Here is a 13,923-nt window from a genome sequence, read left to right as displayed (position 1 = left end):
CCGGGGGCAGTCTGGGGAGCTCTTGAGACTAAGCAAGCTGCATCTCTCACTATTGATGGGAGTGCATACTGGTCACTGTGTGATTGGTAACCATGCTGTAACGCTGAATGTTGCGGATAACCCTTACTGCACCAGCTGCATGGAGGATAATGAGGTGGAATCATCTCAACATCTGCTGCTTTGGTGCCTCGCCTTTGCGAGCCTAAGGTTTAAGCACCTTGGGTCGCATTTTTTTCACACTCCCTATGAGCTCTCGGGAGTGGACATCAGTCGACTGAAGAGCTTCGTTGTGAGCACGGAGGTGTTGTCCTTCTCCCATAGCTTCCTCCCTCTTTCCCCTCCCTGCGTCCCTTGTTCCCTCCCCCCCTCTGAGGGCTTCACATCGAACAGCTTAGTCGAGTCCAAGTGTGCCTCCACATGCGGAGGCAGCCCGCTTACCTAACCTAACCTAACCTATATTTATTGTGCGCTTTTTCTTTTTACTAAAAGAGAACTTTCAGGAAAAAAATCTCGAAATTTTCTTTCATATATTTTTACGTTAGGTTTTTTGCCGTACGTCCACGTATCATTTAAAAAAATATCGCGTACCGTTCACACCAAAAAATTTGTCCGAAATTGTACACAAAAATGAGTCACATGTGACTCATGAACTTATTTCAACACGCTCTCGTGAGTCACATATGACTCATTGGACAGGGAAGTTGTTAAGACTTGCAGCCCCTACCCAAGCCTCGTACCGAGTTTGAATCGGCTAAGAATCGGCCAAAAACGGCCGATACCGATTCTTTTGGCAGATACTAGCCGATGCCGATTAATCGGTCGGACTCTAATTGGAGGTCACATCACTACATACGTATGTATACATAATATGAATATTCTAGAACCATGGTGGAATAATAACAAGGTGTTGTCAGTAGCGACGTGTTTGTTGTAACCCTGCAAAAATCGTTGGACCATGTAGTCTATTTGTGGTAAATTGGAGTACTTACAAAAGTGTTCCTCTGTCATGCTGTAGCGGACCAACGCGTGTCTCTGCGCCAGCTTATTGTTTGTTATCCGATCACTGCTCGTGTTTTAACGAAATGTGATTGAAGTTGAGCATTTGAAAGCACATTTGCATGTCTGGCTGTAGCTGAACGTGTAGAGATGCTCGCTGTTAGTTCTTAGCTCCCAGCATTTTCGGGTTCGAATGCCGTCAGAGGCAACATGTAATTTTTAATTTTTGTCTTGGTTTTTATTAATTTCGAAAAAGCATTTGAGAAGTGAAGAACAAAAGCGTGTACAAACGAAAAAATATAACAACAATGCCATTGTTAATATGTTGGAGTAGTTTTGTGCTACTCTGATGTAATGCAGGGATGGAGTATATGGTCCTGCCCTAGGACATCGCAATGCTAATTGGACCATATTTTTTATATGAATTGTGGTTAATTTTGGAGTACTCCTTGGTCCTTAGGGAGTACTCTTTACACGCATGCATGGAGTAGTCGCGATTTTTGCAGGGAATTTTGACAAAGTCGGCATGCTTATTTTCAGTGCTACCGATCTTAATTTTTATACTACTATTCGTTGGGAAATAGTATCCAAAATGTTCCATTTTAGTAATTCGTTTTATCGCGATTTTTAAAGAACTTGATGTTTTCAGAACGATATTAATATTTAAAATTGATGGATTTGTATAATTTTTGTCCTCAAAATGTAAAAAAAAAATAAAAGATATCGTGGTTATCAATGGAAAACGACGTACACAAAAATCGTATGGAAAGGCGGTTTTTTATATTAAATAACTCCTGCTGCATTGTCTTAATATTGAGCCAAATGAACTACTGATACACTAGAATAGAGTGGCTGGCTAAATTAGAAATTCGCTTATATTATCGATATTTATGTATTTCAATCAATTTAAAAAATCATTTACAGTCTTATAGTAAATTGCCTTATTTTACCGCCTTTACTTTTTTAAAGTTACAATATGTCCAAGCTGTACGGAGCTACCGATACAAACTTATATTCAGGCTTATAAGCCTGTAATTATACATTTTTCTACATTTAATTTGAAGTAGTATGCACCAACGGATTAAAAGTAGTAAATAATTAGTACCTTTTCTAGTACTTTAAAATGCGTGACCGGAATAGACCTGCCGAAAAAGTGAGGTTAAGTAACTGACAACACCTTGTTATTATTCCACCATGTTCTAGAATATTACTCTTAATTTTTACCAATAAAGCCATGAAAGCTAAAGAATAAATATAAAAATTTGTCCAACATATTGCCTGTAATGTGCAAACACAAATATTGACAACAAAACTTATTGGGGCCTTAGGCGTTTATTTTCATAACATTTTCATTTTCACAATCTTTGGAATTCATATAATGTGTCGATGAAGCTTATAATAAAACGGCCGGTCCTCAGCAAATTTGTTAAATTCAAAGTGATCACTTTCAAACTGACGTAAAGAAGCTTATTTTAAACTCCAATGTAAAGGTCCAAACGAGCATCCTGAATAAAGGTTTTGCAATAGAGATCGGTCATAATTTGATTGCATCTATGGGAGATAAGACAAAAAATAATTGGTTATCGTATATATGAACATACAAATATTATAAGGAGAGAGAATGTTAAATTCTAACAAATGCCTAGTTTTTAAAATAGATATTATGCCAATTTTTAAATACTTTGTATGTGCGGACCTAGAACGGAACTAAAAAAACAGTTTATCATAAATTTCTTGAAAATTTATAGTCAATATTTGATGATCAAGTAGGGACTGACTATGGGGCAGAGGCAGTGGCGGATAAACGGCGGGCGGGGGGGGCGTTATGGTGGTTTGGGGGTTAAACCCCTCCGCCCCCTCAAGTCAAAGAATAATATTTCACTAATATGGGTCTAGAAAAAGGCTCTTTAGAAGAAAGCATGCGTAATAAAGTTTCAAAACACGAATATTTTAAATCATATATTACATTTTTCGCTTTATTTAGAAAACATTTTGATAATTTTAATCACATTAAATTTTTCTTTTTACTTATAAATCAATGAAACGAAGAATATTCAAATTTTTCGTGGTTTTTTGAAAAATTCTTCTGGAATTCATCAACTGAAAAATTTATATATTTGTGAATATTCATAGATGCTAGACCGTTGAGCCTTTCTTGACATGTTGTATTTCTCAAGTAGGTTTTAATTCTTTTCAGGCATGAAAAGATTCGTTCAGGTGTGGCTATTGAAACGGGCAAAAGTGCCAATATACGTAAGATCTTAAAAACATTCCCAAGAGACGTTCTATTAGCTACTTGTAATGCTTCGAGATCATTTCGAAAATGTTCGCGTGAAACTCGTTTTTACCACATTTTTAACTCCAGAAGAAAGTTTTGTTTCGAGCAGTCGATTACTTTTTCATAGAAAGCAAACAATTCTTCAGTTTTTTTTTCGTTATTTTATTGTTTTTATGGTTTAGGAACCGGCTTTTCAAATGAGCAATATATGTATCAAAGAAGGGAATGTAAAAAGCAATGCGATAGTATGCCTCGGCGTCTCCGGTTTTCACATTTAAGCGATTCTTTTGGCGACTGCCGTATCGCGGTACTTTGATTTCTGTACCTAGGTTGGTGCATACTTCTTCTACGTGTTCGAAAAGCAAATGAAAGTTTTTTTCTGCATCTTGTCGCATTTCTTCAAATTCCTTTAAAGCGTCGTCGGCTAAGCTCATTGCTTCTGCAAGATCTTCATCAGGTACTTGTAATTGCCGGCTAGCAAAGCAACAACAATTTATAAAAAAGCAAATGCTTGGCTTTTGTCGCTGTGCTAACAGTTTTTCAAAACCTGATAATTTCTATAGATATTCGCACGATACAAATAATTTTTACGGTATTTTCCCCGTGACAAATAAAATGTTTTTGACAATTGGAAGAAATACAACTTCGAAAGTCTTTTTAAAACGATTTTTCATTTTGCTACGTTAGAGCCGTTGTCGAGAAACCTATGAATATTTATACATATACACAAAAATTGCTCGTTTAAGGTAATTAGAATAACTGGCAAAATTTCCCCGCATTTATGCTTGGATACCAATATTTACAACCAATCGTTTGTCTCTACGGGAAGGCATTGGTGTTATTGAAGACATTAAAAACAAATTATCTCAAATGGAGGTTAACGAATATTAAAAAAAAAAATAATAATAAAATAAAACGACCTTATCGAGAATATCAACAACACTTGATTGTCCATTGTAATTATCAATACTTGAAATAAACTAAATAAAAACGAAACATTAAACTGTACTTAAATTTTGTCGTTTTGCGAGCATATTTGCAAGCATATTTACAAATGTTTTAGTGCTTAGCTAAGCGCTTAAAATGGATTTTTTCGTGCTTATTTTCTTCGGTCCTGTTCATGACTAATTAGTCATTTTTGCAGTCTGAAGTGAATAATGAAATTCTAAAGCAATCTTTGTGTGTACTTCTTCATAGAATTATAATACTTATTTGTTTAGAAAATAAATGAGCACACAAAAAGCTTAATTAAAACCCCAGTAGTATACAAAATATTTAGAAAATGTCAATGAATTCCAGAAACTTCCAATGAAATAAATTTTTATATATTATAAATATATAATAAGTATGTAGATATTATTTATGTAGTTGAAAAAAAAACAAAGTGCCTGAGAACTGGTTTCTAAAACAAAAAATAACAATTGGGCTGTTCACACTTGCCAGGTTATCGGGTTATCTGGTTAAAAATTATTATTCTGTAGTGTATGTTATTGTTGTAAACTGAATAAAAAAAAGCCAAGCAAACGAAAAGCCTTTCTACGCAAAATCAGTAAGTTAGACATTTTCATGCTAAAAAAATCAGTATTTTTAAGTATATTTTTATTCAAAGCAAAATTATGAATGTAAGTATCAGATAATACTTTAAAACGCCAGAGCAGGGATGATAAATGGGTTTTTTAATATTGAACCAAATGGCAAAAAAAAAAATTACCAAATCAGCCGAAAAAGTACCAAGATATACGATTTCAAATAAGGTAAATTTCTTTGGAGGTACATTCTTTTAAAATCTCCAGTACACCATTTCCAGCAAAATATCCAGTATAGTATGCCAACAGAAAGTTTGCAGAAACTTTCAAGCTATCCAAACAGCTGATAGAATTTTTGTTTTCATTCAAAAATGTTGAAAAAAAAATTCTCCTTCAACTTAAATTTCCGGCCTTCGGTAGCGTTTTTCAAGCAGAGGTAACCGCAATACAGGAGGCTTGGGATTATTTGCTCCCTCGGGTAAAAGGTAAATCATACTAATACATATGTTTACTAAGTGCATGTGAAAAGCATAACTGTATTCTAAAAATATTTTCTGAAATACATTTGTGCTTTTCTGAAATACATTTGCCCTTTTCTGAAATACATTTGCGTTTTTCTGAAAATAACTTGAACTTTTCTGAAATACAATTGCGTTTTTCAGAATTTCATTTGGCTTTTTCTGAAATACATTTGAGCTTTTCTGAAATACATTTGCCCTTTTCTGAAATACATTTGAGTTTTTCTGAAAATCATTTGGCCTTTTCTGAAATTCATTTGGCCTTTTCTGAAATTCATTTGGTTTTTTCTGAAATACATTTGTGTTTTTCTGAAATAATGTTGGAAAAGGTGTAGATCGTGATTCCTCCATGACTTTTAAAAATCTGACTTTTTTCATTTTGAGCAAAAAATAGCGATTGTATCTGATTTTTAATTTTTAAGGCAAAAATAAAAGTTAAAATTTGCCTTTTATTTTTTTATTTTTATATATGTACCATCTATAAATACAATACATGAAGGCATCTTTTGTTAACGGCATCAGATCTGCACAGATCATTCGATTTTCAAAACTGAGGTTTCAAATTAAAGGGCTTGGCTTCTCACGGTATCCTTGAACCAGATTCAACTGAATCGGTCTGGAACGATGGAATTTCCGATTATACTATTTCGGAGGGGTGTTCCCGAGTTAGAATACGTGAAGTTCAAAATCGTGGCAAGTGCCGATTTCAAAAACGATAACTTTTTCGATTTTCGGCCGATATTTCGCATTTAATAATAATAATAGATTGGCGCTTACACATATGTTAGTGTTTGGCCGAGCTTCTCCTCCCATATGTGGCGTGCGCCTTGATGTTGTCACACAAATCGGAGGGACCTACAGTTTTACGCCGACTCCGAACGGCGATTATATTTTTATGAGAAGCTGTTTTTCATAGCAGAAATACACTCGGAGGTTTGCCATTGCCTGCCAAGCAGAGCTGGGTAAATGCAATTACATTACAATTACAATTACATTCCTCAGTAATTGTAATTAGGATTCAATTCCTTTAGTTCACTGCAAAGGAATCGATTACTTTTTCAATTCCTTGAAGTAATTTCAAATGGAATTGTTTTTTCTTTAATTCCATTACAAGGAATTTCATATTGTAATTGGAATAAATTACGTGCTAGTAATGTAATTTTTTTTTCCAATTCCTTTGAAAGGAATTGAAAATGTAATTTTTTTTCCAATTCCTTTGAAAGGAATTGAAAATGTAATTAATTTTTTTCCAATTCCATTCCTCAAAGTAATTTAAAAAGTAATCAAAAAATTTATAAAAAAAAATTTTTTACTGTTGAATTGCAATAGCTTTGTTAAATTTCCTGCTAGTATTTCATACAAAAAATTATTGCACTTTCACTTAACCCTTGCACACTTGTTTATTTATCCATCGATTTTCATCGGTAGTAGTGTTTTAACCCGCAAAACAAGCAGAGTTTGGCTAGTCTATACTAATATATATTTTGAAAGGCGTTTTTTTCTGTTCGCAAAGCTCGAGAAAGGCCGTACCGATTTGCTTGAAATTTCGGAATCTACTGCAGACTTTCCAAGGATGGTAATAGATAAAAAAAAGTTTCGATATAGAAAGGGGGCGTGGCACCTCCCATACAAACCGAATTTTTCAAACTGCATATATTTGTGGTAGAGGACTAGAACTGGGTATGGTGATATCTATATACATATATAAGACCAATTCCATACTCATGGAGAAAAAATTTGCATGGTTGGAGAATGGCGTGTGGCACCTCCCATATAAACCGAACTTTTCATATTGCATATTTCTGGAAGTGTTCATGGTAGACTGTAAGCCTTTTTAAAACTCTTTAGTTTGACACCCACATGCCAACATTGCATTTACTTTGTCAATTTAACTGAGTTACAATTTCCAAATAGGTGGCAGCCCCCTCAAAAATATTTCCAACAGTTATCTTTCTCAAACCTTTTTAATTTGATACCCATATTGTAATATTTTATTTATTTTATCAATGTAATTTAGTTAAATTTTCAAACAGATGGCAACCCTCCTCAAACATATTTTCGGCAGTAAGCCTTCTTAAAACTCTTTAGATTGACACCCACATGGCAATATTTCATTTTTTTAACAATTTGACTGAGTTTAAATTTTCAAATAGGAGGCCACCCTCGTCAAAAATACTTCCAGCAGTTATCTTTCTTAAACCTCTTTAACTTAATACCCATATTGTAATAATTCATTGATTTTAAATTGATTAAATTTTAAAATAGGTGGCAAAATTTTTGCGATATCATTGGTTCTGGTATTATACCGAATAATAAAAAAAAAAATTATTCAAATCGGTTCAGCCGTTCTCGGGTTTTGATGACCGTGACATACGAACTCAACATTTTTATATAGATAGATATACATAGAAGATGTCCAATGTGTGCTTTCGATTTTAATCTTTGACCACAACAAAAATTCCACATTGTATATTCGTGAATGAACTTTCAGTTTCTCGATTACTTTTACAATTCCTTTGAGTAATTGGAAAAACTAAAGTACTCTTGCAATTCCAGGTAATGGAATTGAAAAAAAATCAATTACATTTTCAATTCCTTTCAAAGGAATTGGAAAAAAAAATTACATTACTAGCACGTAATTTATTCCAATTACTATATGAAATTCCTTGTAATGGAATTAAAGAAAAACCCAATTACATTTGAAATTACTTCAAGGAATTGAAAAAGTAATCGATTCCTTTGCTGTGGACTGAAGGAATTGATTCCTAATTACAATTCCTTGTAATCTGTAATTGGGAGTAATTTAATTCCTAAAGGAATCATTACGACCCAGCTCTGCTGCCGAGGGACGACCGCTGTGAAGAAAAAACCTTTTTTTTCTATATTTTTGCGCTGTTGCTTTGACCAGGGTTTGAACCAAGGCGTTGCGGATTGGAAGCGCGCACTGCTTACCACTACACCACAACGGCCGCATTTAAGTATAGCATAAATAAGACTATATATGAGTAATTTTTTAAATATCGAGCTCGAACCGCTAAAATAACGTAAGCGACATTTTCTCAAAATTTTCTTTTTGATGCAGAAATATTCCTAGAGCATCCAGATGCATTTCGGCATAAAAAAAATGAATTTTGAAAAAAATGTCGCTTACGTTATTTTGGCGGTTAGGGCTCGATATGTATGTATATACATTAGGCTGGGTCGATTTTGTATGGGGGAAAATAAAAGACATTTGACCGTATTGTAATAGTAATATTATGATGTCTTAGGTCTAAGCCAATTGTTATTGGCCACGAAAGATTAATTTAAAACTTATCTTTAGCCCGCGCAATTGAATCAAAGTGTATGAATTTTTAAAATTTAACTTTGGCTTGTAATATCTATGGTATGCGTTAATTGTTATAAATAGGACGATATATCATATTTTTAAGGTATTAAGATAAAACTTACAAAAACTATAATTTTCCTTTATGAATTTTCAATTCTTCATTGCTTCTGCAACCAAGTGAAAAATTCAAAAAAGTGAGACGAGATATATTTCAAACGTTCTAATGTTTTCGGATGTTTATATAATATTAAGTGGGCCATGGGCCGATTTGGTCAGTTTTCAAGATTGTGGTGAATGAAGTCAAACATGTATTGTCAAAGATTACGAATCGTTTGATAAGTTAATAGTAGTTTCAAGTATATAAGTATTTACATACATTAACATAATACAATTAGGGTGAGAAACGCCCATTTTAAGTCCATTTATGCAGTCTTGAAAATTGTTCGCGGTCTCTAATTCTGCCGTTATATGAAAGTAGGGGACGTGCAATAAGTGTTTAGATATAAATAAATATTTCAGTTAATTCCATGATGTGAAAAAGTGACTGTAGGTAAATGCAATAGTATTTAACATATCCTGGGAAATCCTTTTGAGGACTCTCCAATTGGACGATATTGCTTTGCATTTAGCTTGAACGAAAAAAGTCACTCCCTGACACCCTTTTCTGGAATCCGGCTCTTTCATGTAAAAGTTATTTATACAATTTAAGAGAAATTTTTTTAGAAAAAAGCTGGAGATCCACTTAAATTTTTCCATATAACTTTGGTAAATGTTACTCGATCGGTAATTAATAATTACCAAATTGAAGGCAAGACTTAATGCTACCGATTTTTGATAATAATATGATTAAAATCGCTCATATTATAAACAAATTATTTTAACATAAAAAAAAATTTTGAATAAAGTTTTTTGTTATTTTCTTATATTTGCAATTTTTATATTGTATGCATAAATATAAGTAAACCAATTAGTGTTTCTAGAGGTTGTGCCTGTTCAGTGTTTCCATACCCATTTGCATAAACAAAATTTTTCCACGATGATGGAAAATAATGGCTTTTCTATTAGAGTTACCGAAATTGTCCCTATATTGGAAAAAATTCGCAAACTATAGCTAATATTAAAAAAAGATTAGAATATTTGGAACCAGCGACATGCCAGCATCTTTTGAGTATAATCCAGTGCAATTATCAAGAGAACAATTCAAATTTTATTGAAAACAGATAATCTTGAGATTAACGATAAGCTAAAGGGCTGCGAGAAATGAAATTTGACTTTATCTTTTGCTTAAACGGATTCATTATCTAATAATATGCACCAAACCATTTTGCCGATCCCAGAATTTATAACAAGAATTGATCTTATTCGACTAGTGTGCTGTGGGTCACTTTGCGGTCGATGCGCGGGCTCTTACAACTAAAATAAAATACTAATATTTTGCAGGCTTGTTGTTGACTTCATGATACAATATATTTTCACTATTACCAAGGGATCTGAGAAAAATTAGATTTTCGACCCGCCCTAATATACATGTATACTCTGTGGGGAATTTCGTAGTCGTCTACTATAATAGCCAACTTTTGGTCCACTTATAACGAGCTACTTTTATCTGGCTTCAAAAAAAATTAACTATAAATACTTATTATTTTATAGGTGTTCTTTTATTAGTTAGTTTTTTTTCACTTCATAATATAAACTTGTATTATCGTCCAGGGCCGGTACTAAATATGGGACGGCCCCCCTTTAACCCTATTTTTTTTTTAATATTTAAACGAATTTCCGACGTTATCATCACATCCTTATTCAGTGCTTTTGAAACATACCAAGTATTTTCGTGTAGGTCTTTTTTTATAGAAAAGCTTCGTCTAAAGGCAGAATTTGCTTTGCTATACTGTTGTACGGATCAAGTGAATGCGTAAAATAGTTTTTATTGTTTTAGTCAAATGCGTTCCTTTAAGCTCAAAAGGACTGTATGCCAGAAACTCGTCTTCTATTGATCTCTGATTTCCCCCTGTTGTAAATAACTTCGAATCTCTATGAAGGTCGCACTACGATTTCGAGCTCAACACGTGTTGACTTCGGAACCTTTCTAAGTTTCACATTAGGCCAGATTGGCGGTTGAGTTGACTTGCACGGAAATGACCTTACCATACTTGCATGTGTATCTAGGCATGCACTTTCGCATTTAATGGTTATTATAAAAGCTATGTGAATATTAAATACAGTCGTGTCTCTATATAGCGAACGCCCGCTATAGTGAACTCCTCGATATAGTGAACACCGAAATATTTACACAGAGTACTCTAAATAGTGAACAATCGAAAGCCTCTAAATAGTGAACAAAATTTTAAAAGCAACGGCAAGCATAAATTGACAAAAAATACCAAATTTAACCGGAAATGAAAGCGGTTATTCCCTGAAATTTATCACTTTATGTTTATTACTAGAAAAGCTGCTACTATTTGATGCTAATGTTTATTTGGTTCTTGTCGAGTTCCAACCGCTTGTGAGTGAATGTGCGCTGTTTTACGTGCTTTATTTTTTTGTGTGGTAATAAATTTAGCATTTAAATAATTTTTAAGTGTTATCATGTCTGCGAGGAAACTCCTTTCGTTGAAGCAAAAATCTGAAATTGTTGAAAAAATCGGAAATTTATGGTGTAACTGCAGACATCTTCATAGAATGATTTCACCATTGCTTCGTCCCTCACGTTCGAGAGTAATACATTTAAAATTCGTAACAGTTTTACCGAGTATTTTTTCGTTTTTAATTGTTATTAGGTTCAAAATTATTTGCTGCAAAAGGGTTTACCAACCAAAGCTATCCTATTGCTTGATAACGCCCCTAGCCATCCGCCAGAAGATGAACTTAAAACTGCTGATGGCTCAATATTCGTGGTTTATATGCCTCCGCTTAACTAAGCTGTACTACAAAAAACATCTGCTGTTATTAGCTGTAGGAAAAGATGACATCACACAATTTTTAAAAACTTTAACTTTTGAAGACGCTGTATCATTTTTACTGCTTGTTTGGAATCAGCTGAAGGCAAGTGTAACAGCGAAATGTTGGAAGCCTTTATTATAATGTTTCAATGCCACAGAGCCAAATGAAAGCGAGGATGAAGACGATGATGTTCCTCTGAGCTTACTTCGCCAGAAAATATTGCAGGAACAATATAAAGAAATCGATGATATACAGGGTCTGCAGCAAGTTGTAATACCGAAGGTAATTTTATTGACCCTATTGACATCCACCTGCCCATTTCGTTTTTATGTACTTTAATTGTCTTAGGAAACCTACACTGAAAATGATATCTAAATTTGGAATACAATCGAAGACGAAGAACCAATTGATTTAGAGAAATATGCCGAGGATACTGCAAAAGCTGAAAATCCTATTAAGCTATTGAAAACTGACTACGCTGGCATAATAATATTGAGAACTCTACGTGAAAAGCGGTCCAAAAGTCAATTTCCTCATGCATGAAGCAAACATCTATTCGCGAATTCTTATAATAAACATTCATATGTCCATTTATATTTTCCTAAGTATACATTTATTCCAAAGATCTGTAGCACTTACATACACAAACATGAATTTTGAGCAAATAAAACAAGTTTTTGAACAAAATAAGTCAACCTTAATATAGTGAACAACCTGGATGCTGTGGCCATGCAAAAATTATGCAAAAATTAGTTCACTATATCCAGACACGACTGTAATCAAATTTAAAAAAAATTTTATAATTTTTATCTTCCAACTAAATTTAAGGAAAAATCCGGGCCCGTTGGGAAACAACCCCACCCTAAAGTTGGGCCTGCACATAGATGTATGTACAATCGACTTGTATATATGTAAATATATATACTTATTCATCAAGAACCTTATCGAAAACCTACCTGAAAATCGAAAAAGTTACCGTTTTTAAAATCGGCACTGGCCATGATTTTGAACTTGACATATTCTAACAATGGAATACCCCCCTAAAATAGTCTAATCGGAAATTCCATCGTTCCAGACCAATTCACTTGAATCTGGTTCAAGGCCACCATGCTCTAAATGTACGGCAAGGTATGACTTTTTTGAAAAGGGTTGCCCCTGATTTAAAATTATAAAACCCGCACCGTTCGTTGTATTAGAAAAAATTTGGTTTCAATGAGAGCTGGACCTCTAGATGTGCAAGAAGGTTTCATTATTTTGAAAAGGGGTTGCCACCTGCTTAAAAAATCATAAGACGTACACCGTTCGTCTATAGATCCGCAAGGAAGAACCTCTAATTTTTTAATAAGGGTTGCCACCTGTTACACATTTTTATTCGTGGAGAACATCAGATTTACCCCGTTCTCTTGAGTTTCGAAATGAGGTGTCAAATTAAAGGTATTCACCTATAGACGTGATTTGGTTTTTTTTTTAAAGGGCCGCCGCCTAATTAAAAATGCATTGTTTAAAATAAGGTAGTAAAATATCACAATATGGGTTTGAGATTAAATTAACATGTTGGTGTTTTTAAGAGTTGCTAATTAAACACATTTATAACTACTAGTATCGCCCAGTTGTCGAAATTGGACATCCTTTCTTATACACTTTTGAATTTTACCTCTCACCAATTCGAATTACTATTTTGAAGTCCACCAGCATAATTTACAGGAAAACTCAAAATCGAATTATGATCGTTAATACCGGATTGATTAATGCTAATTCTACCAAGTCTCCTCCTCAGTAGCTTTTGAAAACAAACCGAAAAAGGAACCTCGATTTTCATTTATATATAAATATATATATATATATATATATATAACAATTCAGATGTAAATAAGTCCGTAAGTACGGTATTGACAACATAGGCGGTTCTTTATATAAGCGATATAAGAATTTCAGTTTGTTTGGGCGGTGCCACGCCCTCTTTTCCAAAATCTACCACTTTTCGCCGTAAGTACGGTGTAGACAACAAATGTTGCTGTGTCAAATTTCAGGACGTCAGCATAATCGGTTCCAGAGATAAGCGCTATGAGAATTTCTGTTTGTATGGGCGGTGCCACGCCCCTTTCCCATTATATACCACTTTTCGCCATAAGTACGTTATTGATATCAAAAATAGCTTTGTTAAATTTCAGGACGTTAGCATGAGTGGTTCAGAGATAAGCGATATGAGAATTTCAGTTTTTGTGGGCGGTGCCACGCCCCCCCTTTCCAAAATCTACCATATTTCGCCGTAAGTACGGTATTGACAACGTATGTTGCTGTGTTAAATTTCAGGGTGTCAGCATAAGCAGTTCCAGA

The 13,923-nt window shown here is 34.0% G+C and overlaps 1 protein-coding gene across 2 annotated transcripts in view; it reads right to left on the bottom strand.

Moving 5' to 3' along the window:
- Positions 1-2,296: 2,296 nt before the first annotated feature.
- The window catches only part of LOC118746258, a 38,384-nt gene continuing 26,757 nt past the window's right edge, over positions 2,297-13,923 (bottom strand). For both annotated transcript variants that reach the window (XM_036480104.1, XM_036480096.1), the window contains one exon: positions 2,297-2,547. The gene's annotated coding sequence lies outside the window, so the exon portion shown is untranslated. The remainder of the gene's footprint in view (positions 2,548-13,923) is intronic.

Source organism: Rhagoletis pomonella, unplaced genomic scaffold (genome assembly GCF_013731165.1).
Source record: "Rhagoletis pomonella isolate Grant_MI unplaced genomic scaffold, Rhpom_1.0 Rhpom_scaffold_00001, whole genome shotgun sequence".
NCBI classification, from domain to species: Eukaryota; Metazoa; Arthropoda; class Insecta; order Diptera; family Tephritidae; genus Rhagoletis; species Rhagoletis pomonella.
This window is presented reverse-complemented; position numbering and strand designations above follow the sequence as displayed.